Genomic DNA, 18,174 nt, shown 5'->3' with positions numbered 1-18,174 from the left:
ATACAATATTATTTAGCACCATAAAAGAAGGATCTCCTGCCATATGCAGCAGCATGGATGAACCTGCGAGTCATGCTAAGTGAAAAAAATAGGTAGCAGAGGGACACATGATGCATGATTGCTCTTATATTACAAGTCATAGTCAACTTCATGGAAATAGAGCTAAAGAGAGGCTTCCAGGGGCTAGAGAGAAATGGAAAATTGTTATATAAGTCGAGTGAGTATAGATCTGGTATGCAAAAGTGTGGCTATATTTAACAATAATATATAAACACCTAAAGATTTTGCTGATGAGTAGATCTTTTGCTCAGGTTCCTACCACAAAACCAAAACAAAACAAAAACCCATAGAGGCATGAGCAAATGTTTGGAGTTGGTGAATATATTTGTTACCATAATTGTGATGGTTTCATATCTGAATTCACACAATTTGTTACATTTTTACATATCTGTTAAATATATGTATTCTTTTGTATATTTAGTATACCTTAATAGAGTTGTTTTAAAAAAAGAAGGCAGTAGGGCAAAGAGAAGAGACGATGCCTCACATGCAGTTGACTATTTTGCTTTTTTTTAGGGTGTGTGATGGGGTTTAAAATCAGGGCCTTACACATGCTAAATACACCTTGTGCCATTCAGCTCTACCTTCAGCCCTGCAGCTGACAAGGTACAGAGAGGGGTTATAAGCTGTGTCTAGAAGCTGGAAGAGCTAGAAATTGATTTTTCATAGGAGAATACAGAAGGAACACAGTCCTGTTGGTAGCCTTGATTTTAGTTCCATAGACTCATTTTGGACTTTTGATTCTATCAGAATAAATTTGTGTGGTTTTACTCTACTAAGTTGGTGTCAGTGAATATCAGTTTATTGTTATGATAGCAGTAAAGTGTACCAGTTAGCTTGTAATTGCAAATTCTCTAGGATATTCCAATGGTTTTTGCAAACCAAGAAGAGGCTTGAAAGAGACAAATCTTTCTGCTACTCCTCCTTTGTGGTCCTAGGTGCCTATAGAAGTTTAATTCCCTTCTTATGAGATTCAAGATTTTCTCTCCCACTCTCCTGCCATTGTGAAAAACAAACAATTAGATATTTTTTGCATGTCATGTGACACTTCTAATCATCCTGGCAAACCTTGTGTTTACTTACTCATAGTTTTAGTTGTGCCTCATTCAGGAATTCTAGGGGTTGGTAGAAAAGAAAGACAGAATCTTAAATAAATAGGACAGATAACTAGTAGTTGAACTAATAGCTACACAAAATGATTGTAAGAAGTCAGTGTTACAATCATGATAAGGATGATGATTGTGATCATGATTATGATGACTTCTTTCTCCAGGTAGTTGAATTAATTGCTGCCTCCTCTGCTTCCATACCAAATGTCTAAGTATATGAATCTAAATAGCTTTATATTATATACTGACAGGAATCACATTGAAGATCATAATTTATATGGAGATTTTAAAAACTTGTCTGGTTTCTTTTAGAACAAAGTAACAAATTGAAAACTATTATATGAGGTGTATCCATTTCAGATTTTTATCTTTAAAAATATCTGTTCTAACTTCTTCCTTAATTTTTACACTTTAAAACTTCAAGAACAAAAGATTGATATAGATGGATGGAAAGTGCACTTTAGAATTAAAGTTTTGTAGAAATCCATTTGTGATTTTCACCTTCAGAACAAACTTCATATTAAAAGGGTATTAAATCACAGTCACAGCATGGTCTAGAAGTAAATGGGCTTTCCAGAGTAGTGGAAAGCTGAAAGCTGAAACATTAATCAGTGACATTTAGAGAATGACTATAATTTCTATGTTTAGAGGAGGGCTTAGCTTGGTGATGCCAAGTTTTAAGAACAATGAAAATTTGGTATAATTCTCTGAACAACAACAACAACAACAACACATGGACATCAGTGTTAGCCTTTCAGAAAATAAAATCAGCGTAGAGTTTAAGATGATAGCAGGAGAGCAAGAATTTCATTTCTTACATTTGTCAAGATCCTAGTTGCAATGGCAATGCAACTAGCAGCTAGATGTCCTGGGAGGGCTGAGGCTGTATATTATTAGAAATCCTGCTGTGCTCCTGTCCTGTGTTGTCACTCTCTAATACATTTTTGTGTTATTTGCTAAACCAATTGCAGATTTAATCTAACCTTATAGGAGTCTTATGAAAAGGCTATGGAGTTTTATTCAGCATTCCATATAGTTATTATTAACCATATTTAGATAAATAATAAGATCTAACTACTATAAACAAAATACACTGCAGTTCTGTATTTCTTCAACCTTACAACTGACTTGAAGACTCTTCTGTAAATAATTGTTGGAGCCAGAGCAGATGGGCAAATGAATTTTCTCTTTTCTGATGTGGTTGGTATTTGTTTTTTTTTGTCATTGCTATTCAGATTCTGCTGTGTAATTTTGAACTAATATTTGCACCTCATGCTGTATGATTTCAGTTTCAAAAAGAAATGAACCTCAAACTCAATCAATTTTTTTAAAAGGAGTCGTTTTAGCTTCTGCAGCTGGAAGGTCAGTGTACAAAGATTTAGACCCAGCTGGATCAGAAATCTCAGGTGTTTTCTAGTCCTCCACACCCTTTCCTCTTTTCCTCCAGTTGACTCTTTGTTCTCTCCCTCTCTTCTCTCCACTCATTTTTATCTTCCCTCCCTCTTGCATGTCTCGACTCTGCTTTCCTCAGTATGGATTCATTTTCACATGATTCATCCTTTTCTCTATGAGGAATCGGTATCAGAAACCCAGATTTAGATAGCACTTAAAGCTCTTGATTCTAGAGCAAGAGGAATACTATATTTTTCAGTCACCCACATGTCAGACTTTAGAGATGATCTGACTGGGTCATAGTGACCTAATCTCTGTCATCAGAAATTTGCGGTGCTCTTTTCGGCTCCCCCATGGCTAATTCTCTTCAAGTGGAAAGGTGGAGAGCAAGGTCAACCCTGCCCAAACTACAATGAAGGTATTCCTCACAGTCAATTGGAGATATCTTATAAGAAGAAGGTAGAAAGTTATACTAGGTAAGGCATAAATAATCAGAAAAAATAACCTATTTGATTTTCTAATATCTCATACTCTTCTGTGCTGGAATAGTCTTTGTATAGGCCCCTTACAAAATATGCAGTTTTCAGCATGTTAATTCAGATTCTAAATACTGTCTGAATTAATGCTTTCTTTATTATTTGTAATGTTAGTTCTTCAAATATGCCTTGACCACAGAAAGTAAGGGCATGTTTTCCTAATGTACTTTGCAGAAATATCTGCTGACAGTTACTCTGAATGACATGATGATATCTCTCTCCTTCCAGCTAAGGGTGTTGCAGTTTGCTGATTGCTTTCTACTTCAGGAATCTTTGGGGATTGATTTAAGGCAGGTGAAACTTTGGACTCTGACAACAACTGACCTAAGGAAAGTTGCAATCTTTTCAAATAAACTGAGTTTGGCTTTTTGTATAAGCTGATTAACAATTTATGCCCTCGTTATCTCTCCATTTAGGCACATTTTTAATTAGTATTAGTCATAGCAGTTATTGGCAATTTAATTTTTCAATTAATTTCTGTTGCTTACAAAGTGCTCCTTTAAGTACTATGATAGTTAATGTTCCTAATTCCTGGGCTGGTATAAACAAACTCCTCTGTGATAAGCAGTATATAATGAGGATGCTGCTAATTTCTGATTGGCTATTCATCTTCGGTCCATAATTCAATCAGTGATAAACATTCATAGGTTGTATATTTTAATAACTTTGCTTAAAAATGGATGTTTAATTAGTTATGCAGTGATTTATTTTTAATATTCAACAAATTTAGGAAACAATATATAATGATTTCTCATTCAATATGGTTGAAAAATATGTGCCCAATATTTATTGTAAATCATTGGAAAACTTCTCATGATTCAAATTCCACAGTTCAGAGTTGAGACAAGAGGCCCAGGATAAAGTGAGAACCCTTCAGCGCCAGTACCTTCTGCATTGCCCCCATGGTCTCTGTGCTCATCAGAACATGCTACAAAAGTCGATTCTTCTGATAAAAAGATACACGCTACCCTTCAAGCCTCTTAAATAAGTCAACAGAAGCTCAGCTCTCTTACCATGTATCTTCTCATTTCTCCTATTGTGCAGGTAACAATAGTAGTGGCAATGCTAAAAATACCAGAGCTTTTTTACTCATTAAAATATGTTTTTGATTATACAGGTTTTCTGATTATATCTGTGAGTTGATATAATTCTATGGCACAAAAATGTTAAAAGAAGCATAAATTTCCTTTTCAAGTTATCATTAGACAACTATCAATACTTTGAGGATCTCTCTCCCCCCCTCCCTCTCTCTCTCTCTCTCCTGGCATGTGACTGGCATGATAAGTGTTGATTTGTCATTATTATCTGAGAGTGTGAGGAATGAATTTGTTCAGGTAATTTACTAAACTTTCTATAAGATAAAAATCATGGTTTGTATTTTCAGAAAGTATTACTTATGCTATGATTAAATTTTAATTATTAAAACTTTTATATTTTAAGTGTTTTCTGCCTGTCTAGCTCAACAGTTATGTTTTACCAGTAATTTCTTATTTTGGATTGTCTCTTTCTTCTCTCTGGCTGGGTCCCTTGGTTGAATCATTTTCCTGTGTGTAACTCACTGAGGCCTAGGTAAGCATTCTATTGATGTGTACCAAGCCCTGTAATCTCTGTATCTGTGTGGACTGTACAATGAACTCTACATGTTGTATAGAAGGCATTCTGTCAATTTCCTCTTATAAGGCATCTTAACATTTTCCCATTGCCCTGGTTATAGAGGACTCCAACTGTTTATCTATCCAGTTGTTCTGAAGGACAGTGAAGATCAGAATTCCTTGAAGGACCTTAATGTTGAGCCTCTGTGTACTTCCCCTTTCAATTTGTTACATCTCTTAGAACAAGTGCTCTTTAAGAGACTTAATAATCCCCCCACTTCTGCATTTCTTTTCTATTAGAACCTAGGCTCTCATGTGGCACGGACATGGAAAATTCTATACAGTTCTTTGAGTTTCATTGATGGGCATTTTTTCTCCCACCAAGTTGCTAACTGAAGCCTCAATAAGCATCCTTTGGAGTGGTCTTGGGAGGGCATGTGGGTCTCTTCAGGTGTCCACATTTCCCAGAATTCACTGATAATATGATTTTGTTTAATGATTTACAACACTCCCTGATAAATATATTTTTATTGTCACTTATTTTGTTAGTTTTTTTAGTTCAGGAGAAAATTGAACTAAAAATAAATGTCATTATCTCTTTCAGACCATATTGGATATCTTAAATCACAATATCTGTCCCTTATGAATTGCCATAATGCTTTACAGTTATTCTCAGTACACACATGGAAACAGCTGTTGCTGTCACAGTTGGGCTCAAAATTTCTATAATCTTTGAAGTGTGGTTTTCAGCTCAGTCCTTTAGTACTCCTGCATATCAGTTTCAAAGGGATTAGAACAGACCCTTTATGACCCAGTTTTACTCTGAGGATCAAATGAGAGTCCATATGTAAAATCATTTTGAAAACTGCAAAAGCTTCTGTGAAGAATAACAGCACATTTAACCACTCCCTCTCTGGAGACTCTTTTCCCTGTCCAGGTTTTGTTCTTATTCTGTTCTCCTCCCTTATTACTTTGTATAGCTATTGCATTTTGTATCTGGGTCACCTCTAATTGACCAGTAAATGCCTGTATCTTGAGCTATGCTTGAGACATAATGAAGAAAGGACAGAATAACTGAAAGCCATGTCATACCTCTGTCAAACTCTCCCGGGAATCTGAATTGTGTTTTTAAAAGATTTAATCTAACATGTAGATCATGGCCTATAAAGCCCTTATGAATAGATCCTAGCTTACTCTTTCCAGCCATATTTTGTAACTTCTTGTCCTACAGTCCTCTACACCTTTCTATGCTTTGACCGCATCAAGCAGATTCTAAGAATACCTGTATTCACCTTTGAGTACTTTTTTAAATATTACATATAGAAGTATTTCTGAGCATCTCAGGATGATAGTCCATAGCTAAAACAAAATCAATCTCAGATTGCATGCAAACGTGTCATGAGCTTTGTAGTATGTTTGAAGACATTTCATTTCATGCTTTAAGATCAGAAAAGCATAATTTGACCCAAGTCTTCCCTAATAGTTTAGTTTCTCATCCAAAAAATGAATAGATAATTTAAAAAATTCTTTTCTAACCTCAGTCCATGATTTATTTTTGAGTGGCAATAATATTTTATTTCTTTTTATTGATTAATTCTAGGCAGTATGGCACTAGTGGGTAACATTCTACTGTGAGCTAATTCTACAGATCATTTATTTTTGATGAGTCGGATGAGACAACCACAATGCATTTAACAATACCATTGTAATGGGGCTCATCCTATCAATATTCTGCATGTTTAGGGAATTTCAAGGCTCAGAAAAATCAATAATAAAGAGCTTATCAGCAACTAATCTCTTCCTTGGGAGTGAAAATAGATGTGCCCATAGGGAAGAGTGAGTTTCTCTAATGCTTAACAGTTTCCCCACAGACGTTACTTCTTTTTTTTTATGATCTAGTTGGTACTTTAATAGGGCTCTGACCTTTGACTGACTTTGCTTTTTTACTTGCCTATGAGAATTTCTCTTTTCTTTCTTTCTTTCTTTCTTTCTTTCTTTCTTTCTTTCTTTCTTTCTTTCTTTCTTTCTATTTCATTCTTTCTTTTTTATTTTCTTGATTAGCCTTGTGAAAACCTGTACATAAAAGTCTTCTGAAATGTTCACCTGATTTATTTGCTGAAACTCTAAGTAAGAAGCTATTTCTTTTTCTGCCTGAAATCCATGCAAATTGTTTTTTTAATTCTTCTTGAGATATCCAATATTCTACTATAAAGAAACTTACCTTGGGGTAGCAAAGATTTCACTGAATGATTCTATGACTTTCAGCAACCATGTCAACTTTCCTGAATCTTAAATTTCAACCTTTGAAGTCTTGCATGTAGTTATGGAGTATAACTCAATAATATATGTCAAGCAGCCTACCTAGTTTCTGGTGCACAATAAGGGCCTAGGAATTTCAGTTTCCCTGGTCCTTATGTATATGTGTGTGAATGAATCTCATATACTCCTAGAAAAGACTTAGAACATACTAAACAGTATTAAAATATTAGCTGCTATCATTATCGTGGTCATTTCTAGTACTGTTTATTCATTATGATACCAATTGAAATAGACAAGATAATAGTGCATTAAGCAACATGGAAATTTTATTTCTGGCTCAAGTAAGTTCAAGATAATAGGTAATCATGAAGAGGAAGAGCATCTCTACTCTAGGAGGTAGTTAAAAGACCCAGCTTTCATCTCTTCTCTTGATTTCTAGTTGTCTAGGTCAGAGGCAAATAATATTTATCCACAAAGGTCTATCAAATATGTTTTCCTTGACAATTCATATAATTTCTGTTACCATTATTCAACTCTGCACTTTCCATAGACTGTGTAAATAAATATCCATGGCTGCATCCCTAATGCAGTGCTCTTGCTTAATCACGAGTGTTGACTCTACTTTCATAGCCATTGTAGCATATGATAATAGGAAAGGCAGAAGTAGAGGGCAGCATCTTCTTTGTAAACCCATCAGGTAGAATTCATACACTTCAATTGTCACTAATGTCCTACATGTTAAAATGTAGTGACATAGCCACCCATGGCCACAAGGGAACCTAGAAAATGGAGTTTGTGATTGAATTGCTATTTTCCCAGCTATATTTTAGAGGATTCTTTTCCAAGAGCAAGAAGGAAGAATAGACATTATGAAACAATAAATAAATAAATGCAAACTTAGATCTGTTTATACACAACTTGATACTATCCAGCATCAAACATTCCTGTAGCAAGATCTTTTCTTCCTGATATTTAGTTTACCTTTAGCGTATACAACATGTCTTTGAGTGGATATGTGATGAAGAATATTAAAGTGAGTGTAGTTGCAGGACTATCTTTTTCGTTGTCCTATCTAAAAACTAATTGTGAATATTCTCCTAAGTGGAGAACTAAATTTCCCATTTTCAGGTACTTTCAAGTTCCCCTGTCTCTAACATGGGACCAGTTGTATGATTTCTCTTAAAATTGAAACCTCTCTAATATGTAATCAGGGCCTTTGAGCCACATTAATCTTTTATATCAATCTAGAATCTCAGCACAATTTTTGACACTTAACATTGTGTAGCAAACCTGGATTTTTAGCTGTAAATTCAGCAGAGAAAACATACAAGGACACTTGATTTGATATTTATGCTGACAATAATGTACAGACATTTACAGAATGAGTTAAATTCACAAACAGAACGAAACTTTACAGAGCATTTTGCATACTAGGGGGTTAGCATACTTGTCCCCATTTTATTTTCCAGTAAATCTTTCCTTGGTAAAAACTTCAGAATAATATTTGTCATGAATTCTTTAAGTTAAAGAATTCCATCAATTAGGATATCCTTGGAACTAATTTTTATTACTACAGAAAACTGAAAGACAGATTCCTTTTTAAATAAGGCAACAGCAGAATAAAGATCCAGTTGCTATCTGGCATTTTCCCAAGGATCTGTGTTCAGTTGAAGATCACATTTGGCTTTTTGTACTAACGATGTGTGCAGCACATACAGCTGTATAATTCTAAACTTTTGAATCAAGAATTATAAATAAGCGGGGCTAAATATGATCTTGAGCAATGTAGTCAATTCGTTAAGTGCTGCTATCTCTCAAAATAACTTGGGGAGTTTTTTAAAAACGTAGATTCCTGTGCCCTACCACAGACAGACTGAATCAGAATTTTGGGGGGATTGGACCAGAATACTGAAATATACAGCAAAGAGTGTATATAAATGCTCAGATCAGCCTTACATACAACCTTACTGATGATAAGGTTGTTAGGTGTCTGCTTGTACATTTCCGGTGGTGAGAACTCATTAGCTCTGGAACCAGTTGTCAGACCATGTTATTTCTAGATATTTTTTTCAACATTCAGTCTTAATCTCTTCTATATGTTCATCTATAGCACATAGAATAGAAAATGCTGCGATCATATTCTCAAGATTTCCATGCAACTGAAAGTGTGGATGTAGCATACTTTTTACCAGTTTGCATCCGATTTGAAGAAGGAATTAAGGAATAAACCTGTTACCGGTGGCTCCCGCTTGTCAGTGCTACCCAGTTGGGCTGTGATTTTCCAGTGACAAATTCCAGTGCTCATTTTCCAGCTTTTTAATGTCAATATCACTGGGAATAGAGATGGTTTATTAACCTGACTTAATCTTTGGGTTGCTGATTGGGGTTTCTGTTCCCTAGTGTGGCAGAACTCATAGTCTGTTGCACAGTGACTTCCCAGGGGTTGTGATTTCCTTAGGTGCCTGATCTGTGTTTTTTATTGGTGAACTTCTAAGAGTTCAGCCAGAGTCTGCTTCTTCAATTCTTCAGAGAATATTTTAATTCTGTCCTGGTTAATCTTCATTGTCAAGCACAGTGGAGTAAGAGTTCCCTGAAGAGGGCACTAAACTTATTGATGGATTAAATCATGGATGAGTTTAGAGCTGAATGGGCTCTAAAATTTGGATCCAGATCCAGGAAGTGGGTTGTGTTGGAAGAAGTGGGTCATGAAGATGTAACCATGAGACTATTTCTGGAACTCGGCCCCTTCCTGTAAGACTCTTCTCATGCTCTCCACCTCCCGGATGCTATGAGTTGAGCAGCTTCCTTCTACCATGGCTTTCCACAGTGATGGTCAGCTTACCATGGACTAAAAACTCTGAAAGTATGAGCCAAAAATGAAATATTTCCTTCTTTAAATTGGTCATGTCAGGTATTTTCTCCCAGCCATGGAAAAGCTGACCAATACAAATTCTAATACTTAGGTCCCTGTGCTAAAACAGTCTAATTTCTGTGAGGAAGCTATCTTTCAGAGAGAGAGAAAAGTTCTGGGCAAGGCCATACATTTTGCAAGTGGGAGGGCTGAGACAACAATCTAGGCCTCCTAAGCCAATCAGATGCCTTTGTATTTGAGCATATATATCAAGGGAAATGGAATTCATTTAGACCTTCTCATTTCACGTAGTGAAATTTTTTAGTGTTTGCGTGTGTGTGTGTGTGTGTGTGTGTGCATGTGTATGTGTTTGTGTGATTCTGCTCCTAGAATATCCATATTATCACAAACTGAGAGGAAGTGTGGCTATGAGTTCATAGTTGTGTCTAGTGCCTTGATGTGTTAGCTACCTGAAAAGAATTACCCTCTGTCACATTCCTTAATATAACAAAATCCCACACATATTTATAATTATTAACTATTGGACATTTTAAAAAAGTGTTTAAGGAAATAGACATTTTAATTGCTCAGCTTTGATTATTATATCCTTTGATTATATACACCATAAATTTATACAAGTAAAATAATATAAAATAAAACAATAAAAATTTAAAGCCTAGGAAATTTAAAAATGTCAAAATGATATAGTATTCGACATTTAACATCTTAGAATAATACATTTACCAACTGATACCCTTCTGATGCAGTTATCAGGGTAGCAAAAGGGTGGCTGAATGTAAGGTGGATCTCAACTCTGCACTTGATCTTAGCCAAAAAGCGAGAAACAATGGAGCTTGATTCTGAAGGGCTTCAAGAGAAAATCAAAGAAACACAAGGCCTCCAGTGATCTCTAGTATGACTTCATCACTTTCTCGTTATCAATCTCAGTCTTCCCAAGGCAAAAATTGATGAAATCAGCAATAGATTTTGTAAAGAAATTCTCACATATTTTTAAATAATTAGAGTTGTATGGTAGGCCTGGAATAAATTATTCAAGAAAGCCTTGGAAAATCTGGCAGGTGCTAATAAACAAACACTCTTAAGAGGAGGAACATGGATTAATATAGGAAAGAAAAAGCACACATGTTAGAAGGAAATAGTTCTATTAACACTTTACAGTATTTATTCTGTCTTTTTTCAAGTGTCTGTTATGTGCAAAACATAATTAACAAATATACAATGGTAGCCTTTATTCAGAACCTTGAAGAAATAAAAAATTTCTGGCAACTTTCATAAATATCTACTAACCTTAGCCAAAAGAAAATCTGGCCATCTGGATGAGAATATTTCTAGGTGAACCTATGGTAGCCTTTATTGATTATAGCTTATTTTCTGAAGAACTCAAAAAGTCTTTAATTATTCAGTGTAGAATTTGTCCTGAAATAATTTACCAAATTCTACTTTCATAAAATAAGGCCATTATCTATCTGCTCTCTCTCTCTCTCTGGATTTTTAAGTCTTCTGTGTTTGGTAAAGCTTCCTTAGTGTGAATCAATAATGTAATTTGTAAGAGTTTTCAGTATCCTGATTTGTACTTAAGTAATTAATAAAATGAGTATTTATTGAGAACTTTATGCATCAATAGGCACTGAAGCAGAGCAGAATGTAATGCTTGTGCCCAAAGGTTTGACCTTCTAGCTGAACGGTAATTAGTTAAAATATGCAGATGGCACTATGGAGTGGTATGGACTGCTGCTGCTGCCTCCAACAGATGGAAGTTCACCCGGAAGCTGATGTATAGTTATCCAGGCCACACTCCATGTGGAGCAACTGGGAGGCTTTTTGTACTCCTCTCAATTACTTTATACTTCAATTTCCTTATTGTAGCACTAGTCCTAACTTTTTCTCTCAATCTGTCAGGATTTCAGGAGAGAAAGTAGGTAATAATAAGTTGTTTTTAATCATCTAACCCTGTACTGTCTTAATCAGTGGTCTATCATATTTTCATTTTGCTCTGACTATAGCTTAATCGTTCCCATTCTTCCATTTCTGTCGCTTTAAGCATTGCATAAGCCTTGCTCATTAGATAATCTAATCTTCTGAACTCTTGATACTGGTTTGAGCCATTCCTTGGTAGTCAGACATTAAGCAGATCTCTTTTGGAGATCTTTTTGGAGATCTAACATGTAAGGCCCTTTGCTGTTCTTGGACCACCGCAGCACTTTAGTGAATAAATAAAGTTGCTGCCCTCAATTTGCTGATACTTGATGAGCAGGGAAGACATAAACAAAGCAAATAACTAAAGTACATAAAGTAAGATGGCAGAAAGGCTGTGAAGATAAAATAAAAGTGGGGATGGAACATCAAAGATGGGGCTTGCAGTTTTAATGAGAGAGCATAATTAGGACACATGTGAGAGTGGCTTAGAAAAGTGAAATGTTTCATTCCTCTTAAATTTCTCCCTTTCAACATTTATACATAAACTGGTAAAAAATAAGAAATACGTCAGTATATTATAAAAGATGACAATAGAAAGTATTACAAATACATGTGAAAAAGAAAAATATTAAAAACATCTATGTTCCTGCCATGTTTTCACCATGTTGATGTATGTCTGTATTTACATTCACAACTATAGGATCAAATGTGTTTTTACTTGTGATGCTTAGAACTAAACCCAGGGCTGCACACATGCTAAGCATGCATTCTGCTACTGATCTACACTGCAGACCCAACTATACTCTGTCTTTTTAAAATCTGTTGTTTTCACTGGCATTATACTGTGGACATCTACAACCTCATTTTGAATGATTGTTATTAAACATTAAAAAGTAACCTGTAGAGAAGCATCCTTAAAACAACATCTTTGACTATATTTCTCATGCAATATTTTAAAAAGAACTTTCTAGAATTATTGAAAGAAACAGTTATTTCAAAAAGCTGCTATGTACTGTAAGGATTATTCTGCCAGAGATGAAAGATCCCAGAGCTGGAGTCTGGGGTTGAAGCACAGCCTCAGAGAAACATTAGCACGTGGACTGGAGCTTCATATGACAGTGGTGAGGGCTCCACTTCCAAGTAAAAACGAATCCATAGTGTCTTCACTCCAAACTGAGAGGGTGGCTGGGGGCTGAGGACATGAAAGGTAAGGGGGCTTAGACAAGTACCTGGAATTAGGGAGGCACATGTATTTCTTTTAGTAATTTTTTAAAGTCTCCTCACTGTGAGTAAGGTACATTTGCCTTCAGGGTGGAAATTTTCAATGTTTTAGAAGATAAATGTAAGATTATTGTAGCTTATTTAGCAAGAGTAATACTTACCTGTCAGACAAAAATCGCCATATAGTCCTTAATTGAATTTAATATGATTATTGTAGCTTATTTAGCAAGAGTAATATTTTAGCAAGAGTAATACTTACCTGTCAGACAAAAATCGCCATATAGTCCTTAATTGAATTTAATTGTTTTTCTTAAGCCAATATAATTGCAAATATACTTAGCTTTACAGTGTCTTTTAAAGGAAAATGACTTGTTATCTGAGAGTTCTTTTGCTATGAAGACATGAGCAGATCAAGTCTGATAAACCTTAAGTATTTTTACCCTTCAGTCTATAATATGCATTTCATGCAATCTTTAAAAAAGCTATCCTGAAAGAGTATCGTTCAGAAACCTAATGGATCTGTCTCCATTCTACTCTCTTTTTGCCACTGAGCAGAGTAAAGGTGAGGATAGGAAAAGCCTGCTGTCATGGTCACCACTGAAAATTATTATTCAAGACCTCCCAAAAGGAAATTGATATACTGAAATGACCATCTTAAAAATGACATGTTGTTAAGTGTTTTTGAGATTTAAAATGATTTTAGCTTTGTGTGAAGTTTATATGTGAAATTGCCTTCAATTAATGATTTCTAAAAATAATTCTATTTATGACTGTCTTCACCTCTTTCCTACCTTTACCACCTACTAAGGTTTCTGTAGTTAAACTGCTTCTTTGAAACTGAAGAGCAGGTAGTAGAATTTATACAGACACAATAAAAGGTATATCCACTAGTGAACTTTACTTTGAAGGACCATGACTTGTATTTCCCCTAGAGAACTGTATTCCTTGTTGGCTATGCTGTATTAGACAGTAATGAACCTCTGGATCTAGGAAACTTTGATTCAAATCAAGAGTCACCATTTATTAAGTTCACACATTGCTTAGTGTCTCTGAGCCCCTCTTTCCCCTAAATAATGTGGGACATGTGAACAGTAATAATTATCTGCTGATATAGGTAGAAGAGTAAAAGTAAATGGTTGTGCAGAACTCCTGTTAGTAGACATTATTTTTCCTGTTCTGATTAAAATGACTCAAGACATAAACATAAAGGGACATTAATGAATAGATTTTCTTAAGTTTCAAAATTTTTTTCCTTCTCCCCAAAATGTTTTTATCATTTAAGATTTAGCCCCAAAGCTTTGGATTTTCCTCTTCATAATAGTATATCAATTGTGAAACTTTCATTTTTATTCTGGTGATATATATTTGATAATTGCCTTAATGGCTGAGAAAAAATATTAACTGAGATAATAATTTTGAGATTTAAAAAGAACAAAGTCACCATGAAAGATGAAGCGATTCCAGGATATTGTATGTGTTGCAAATAAGCATTATAATCTGACTGGAGCATTACAATTTCAGTAAGCATTAGTATCTGGCCATATAGCTAATTCACAGGACAGTCAGTCACTCTAGTTGGTGAAAGAGTCTTGTTCTTTCAAATTTAGGTAAAATTATAAGAAGACAACAATTAAGAGGGGGGAAATTGAATATCCCAAGGAACTAAATATAAATATAAAATTGGAAAGACATAACAAAAATGACTTGTTCTAAAAGAGCATGTATGTGTTTGTGTGTAAGCATGAACATCTTTTTGTGTTTATACAGAATATTTACATACAAAGTAGTGGTTAAGATTCTAGCTTATAGGGTCTGTTTGTTTTCTAAGCTGAATTTCTCCATCTGTTAAATGTGATCTTAGGTGAGGTTACTTTGACTGAGCTTCAGTTCCTTCACCTATAAAGTACATAGAGTTAGTAATAAAAATCTAAAGCATGGGGAGAAAATGTGCTAATACACACAAAATGTCTTGTATATAGAAAGTATTCAAAATATTGAATAGTCGCTGTTAAACTGTAAGAGCAGGCCAGTGTCAGTAACCTGAGTTCTCACCTGAGGACTAGCACAGACTGTCATGACTCTTGCAATTTGCTTTCATTCTTGAACCTCCATTTCCTCAGTAAGAAAATGCAAGGGTTGGTTATGATAGCCAATAAAATATCTTCCAGCTTCAAATATTGTCTTCTTATAAATGCTTTATGATGTTTTTTACATTGAATTGTTTAGATAATGCAAGTTTTATATTATTGAAATTTGGGTCATTGAATATGAGATTTCCCCTCTCTACTACTTGATTATTCTTGAATATATGATGTATACATGTGTTTTTTCCTTATTTTAGAAAGAAAAGTACAGCATTATCAATAATCAACCAGATAATATCAATTTTAATCATAAAAAAGTTATCTGAAAAAGCTACTTGAAAATTTAACAAACAACTCATTGTTATTTCAAGACACTAAAAACAAAAACAAGGTTTCAGATGCAGTGTTTTGGGTGGCAAAGTTGTATTCAAAGTGATAGAGGGCACTTAGAGCAAGTGTGCAGAGGCCAAAGACCTTTGTTTCAACTCTGAAATTGCTTATCAACCTGTCGCACATGATCGGTGAGCTCTTACCTTTACCTTCAGGAGGATGTAGGGTGTTTTTACCATAGGATTTCTTAGCCAGAGAACTTGAAACAAATATTCTAGTGCAAATCTTACATATTTTTTTCCTCAGCAAAGAGTTTTGTTTTGGTTTTGTTTTTTTTGTTTTTTGTTTTTTGTTTTTTGTTTTTTTAATGTTGTTTTGTTTTGTACCAGGGATTGAACTCAGGAACTTTTTCTTTTAAGGCAGGCAGCAGAACCACTGAGATAAATCCCTCGATCTGTTTTTTTTTTTTTTAATGTTACAGTGTTTCAAAACTTGCAGATATGCATGTGATAAAATGAAAATGATACACACTGAGCATTGTACTAACTTATTATAAAATCTCATTATATACTTAACTATTGAAATAATATAAAAATGGAATGTTTTCCCAAGAAAAACAGTTATTGTATTTAATATGATGTGTAAATAAATGTGACTGTGATCTTACAGTCTCTGATGAGAAAAGGAGATCTTCAAGTACAGTCATGTTTGCTCTGCCACCAGCCCCAGGGAGGAAGGCTAGATTGGAAGGCTGCTGTGAGATCTGATCTCCGTTCGACATGCTCGGGACCATTCTGCAGGAGCAGGTAGCCCTCCCCCAGCCCCCACCCCCCGCTGCTGCCTGCTCCACCACGAGCTCCAGCAAGGAAAGTACCCTCTTGGGTGCCCCTGAAACACTCCCCTGCTCAGACCTCGTGATTGGGCCAGCCCTTGGACCCACTCTGCAGAGGCATAGGTGGTCATAAAGGGTATTTTTCTGAGCTCCCAACTTTGAACATCTTTAAAGAAAGGGCAGGGTAAAGCTGTAATAGAACTGTGTGGAGTTCAGGGTGTCAGGGAACTCAATCTGGGCCTTTTGGCCTGAGGTCAGTCTGAGTCATGGGGATCTGCCATTGGCTAGCTGAGATCAGGAGACTTGGTTCTGCACATGGCTATGCACATGGTATATTATGACAGTAGAGATATAGTCTGAAAAAGGCCCTTCAAATTCATTTTTTCCTTTCTTTTCCTCATTTCACTCTGCAAATTCTTTTTTTCTATCCTAGTTCTCTAACCCAGTCTCTTGCTCCACCACAGTAACACTCATCTCCCATTCTGTTCTTGCTTCTGCCCTAACTCAGACTTCTTCTTTTATCATTTTTTTCATTTTTCTTTATGTTCTTTTCTTCTGTCGTTTTAGCTCACTCATGGATCAATAGTTTCAAGGGAAAGTAAGCCTCTATTACTGTTAAGGGGATACATTCTTGTTCTTATTCTTGCACTCTGTCTATCCCTTTTGAATTTAATAGTTTCATAAACATTGTATAGTTATTCTATGTCCTCTGGCTTCACTTGAAACCTTCTCCAATTCTTTCAGCTAACTACTCCTCTCATCCTAACTCTGCTAAGCCCTCATCATAAATAGTAGAGATGCTGTATTGAAAAGTGTATTCACTGCAAACATATTTTGGGGTGCTTCTTGATTTTAATTTAATTCACATGGTTTAAAGTTGATAGATTAATGACTACCATAAGTGGTTAATTTGCAAGTTGTGTTTCATCCTACTGTGCTGCTGATTGTATCAATTGGGATAAAGATTGTGATTGATTTAATGAGTTGTTTTCTCTGATATTATGAAAATGAGAAGGTCTATGAGTCTTCAGAGACTCAAAAGCTAAAGCACAACTATACCAGGAAGATTTAAGTAATAATCCAAAAATACAAGCAAGGACAACCCAACAACAAAAATAAAAATGAGAAAGCACTTAAGCAAGACAAAAAGACAGGCTTCCAGTTCACCAATGGCAAACATTTCATGAGAATGAAAAGTCTGATAGTGAACAGGTAGGACACCCTGAATCCAAAGCACAGGAAGTAACAAAACAGATCAATCAGGCTCTAGAAAAATTCAACAGAGAAATACTTTCCCAGATAACCATAGACATGGTGAGCAAAATGGAAGTCATGATTTGAGACCCTAGAACAGAAACTGAGAAAAAAATAGATGAGCTCAAGGCCATGATAGAAGCCATGAAGGTCCAGCATAAGAAAGAAATGGAGACAATGAATGCCCAAGAGAGGAAAGAAATGGAATCCATAAAACAGATTTAAACAGATATCCAGGAGATTAAAAACTGTATTGAAACTGTACAGAACAGAATAAAAGAATGCAAAAATAGAATCTCAGATATAGAAGATAGGATTGCAGTCATTGACCATGAAAAGAGAGGTCTCTTAAAACCAGTAAGGGATCATGAGAAATCAATTCAACAACTCCTAGATGATTCAAAGAGGAATAACACAAGACTGATAGGAATCCATGAAATAGCAGTAGAAAATACAAATGACTTAAAAAAGCTGTTCACAGAATAAATGACAGAAAACTTCCCAAACAGAAGGAAAGAATTAGGCATACAGGTAAGTGAGGCACATAGGACCCCAACTAGCCATGATTAAAAATATATCTACACCTAGACATGTAATAAGAAATATCCCAGAAACCCAAGGGAAGAACAAAATACTACAAGCAGTAAGAGAAAAGAAACAAATCACATGAAAAAGAAAGCCCATCAGAACCACAGCAGACTTTTCAACACAAACCC

This window comes from Fukomys damarensis, unplaced genomic scaffold, assembly GCF_012274545.1.
Source record: "Fukomys damarensis isolate Sample0158 unplaced genomic scaffold, DMR_v1.0_HiC HiC_scaffold_20, whole genome shotgun sequence".
Lineage (NCBI taxonomy): Eukaryota > Metazoa > Chordata > Mammalia > Rodentia > Bathyergidae > Fukomys > Fukomys damarensis.
This window is presented reverse-complemented; position numbering follows the sequence as displayed.